This window comes from Salmo trutta, chromosome 35 (assembly GCF_901001165.1).
Source record: "Salmo trutta chromosome 35, fSalTru1.1, whole genome shotgun sequence".
NCBI lineage: Eukaryota > Metazoa > Chordata > Actinopteri > Salmoniformes > Salmonidae > Salmo > Salmo trutta.
In genome coordinates this window covers 20,091,541-20,093,414 of record NC_042991.1, presented here as the reverse complement: position 1 = coordinate 20,093,414, position 1,874 = coordinate 20,091,541, and the positions used below count along the sequence as shown (strand labels likewise).

At 39.0% G+C, this 1,874-nt stretch overlaps 1 non-coding gene across 1 annotated transcript; it reads right to left on the bottom strand.

Moving 5' to 3' along the window:
- Window positions 1–450: 450 nt before the first annotated feature.
- LOC115175251 (U7 small nuclear RNA) lies at window positions 451–504 on the bottom strand. Its single transcript, XR_003871969.1, has one exon. It is a non-coding gene; the product is annotated as a U7 small nuclear RNA (small nuclear RNA).
- Between the last annotated feature and the right edge of the window lie 1,370 nt (window positions 505–1,874).

Here is a 1,874-nt window from a genome sequence, read left to right as displayed (position 1 = left end):
TAAAACTACAGTAATGACTACTGTACTACTGTTTGTTTTGAAGTAGCTAGCTAGCTGATTAAGGCTGAGAACAATGTCTCTGTTCCTGGTCAGTGTACTAAACATCAGTCTGTCATGGGAGAGGAAGAATGGAATTCAATAGATTGGATAAAATAAGATGAAACAACCATGTGAAACCATAACTCACAAGGAGAGGTCATAGGGAGAATGAAGTACACACAGGCACACACACACACAACACACACAATTACATCACTCATGATTACTCCCACATTAAAAAAATACTGTAGTATACTATAGTAATTAATGTAGTGTTTTTGCGGATTGTAGTATATTGTAGTATTTACTGTAGTGTTTTTGCCGCCTGTACAATACTGTAGTATAGTTTTTGCAAACATTACCGTCGTATTTACTATAGTGTTTTTGCTTTATTATCTTTGACATAGAAGCGGAGGCTTCCTCCTTCAGGAAACCTACTGGAGAAATACTAAAAGAGCAAATTTGACATAACCTGTAGGTAGGACTGGGGTCTGAACAGATAGCTCAGAACTTCTGCTCTTTTCTATTACCTGTAGGGAACACAATATATGGTCTATACTTGGCATCTCATTTTCTCAGTTATGGGTGACACCAGTTGAGATATGGGGGAGGGGAACGGGAAGGGTATATACAAATTAAATACTGTAGTATTTACTATTGTTAAAAAAAGTGTAGGGATTTTGCTGACTGTAGTATTTACTATAGTATTCTACAGTATATGACAAAATTATATAATAAGTACTACACATGATCGAGGGATACTACAGTGTATAGTATAGTATTCTACAGTATACTACAGTTTACTATTGAATTCTATAGTAAATACTGTAGTAATCTATAGTAAACTGTAATATGTTTTCATGTGGGCTGTCATACAGGATTATGAAGACAGATAATATAGGAGGCTGTGTTAGCTGGAATTTCCATTTGGAGCAGACGGATGGGTTGGGTTGCCTACAGCTGTAGAATGGGAAACAAAACGAGAAACAAAGTGGAACGTCTTTGTTTTGTCTTGCTCAGCTACCCTTACCATCTGTAAGCCATAGAACAGAAACCCAAAGAGACTCATTAGCAGTAAGCCGTTTTTACCTGTGTCTGCCAGTGCCACCCACACATTTAACATTCTTTACAGAAGGAGGAGGAGAGAGGGGCTAAATATCACATATGGTTTGTGGAGTCCAGTTCCATTTGCGGAGTAAGGGAGGGCAGTAATCTGGAAGAGACGTTACTACCCAGAATGCCTGGTATTAGAGAGGAGGTACAGTACAGTTGGCACTAAGACCAGAGATGTGAGGAATGGGTATCTCGGGTCAATTTGTGTAGTAAAGCCTTATCTGACCTTCACTTCTTACTCTCCTCAAATTGCAAATGGATGCGATTAGTGCTCGCAATGATAAGTAGCTAAATGTGAGCCGTTTAGCACCATGAATTTGATATTATAAAATAGGATGGGAAACAATAAGAACTGGACAAGGAAAAGAGGGCAATTACCTATTATGACAGTATGAAAAATAGTCTACTTAAATGTGTGCTACGTTATCAAGAAAGACAAAAAGGTCTTAGTCAGACAGCTGAAAGGACTTTGAGGGATTGGATGTTCTAAAATTGGTGAGACTTTGTCTTTTAAAAATTCTCCAGTGACTTCTTTTCAACTGATGAACCTAAGAGAACAGATGCAGCAAAGCTGCCTGGTTCCATTAGCCAGGGACGCTGTGAGGAGGACACAGTGTTAAGATGTGGGGAGAGTCACAGTCACAGCCCCAAACACTAATCTGAAGATCATTCCATTGTTCTAAGAGGACTGACTGTAGCAGACAAGGCGTTGAACGGTGGGT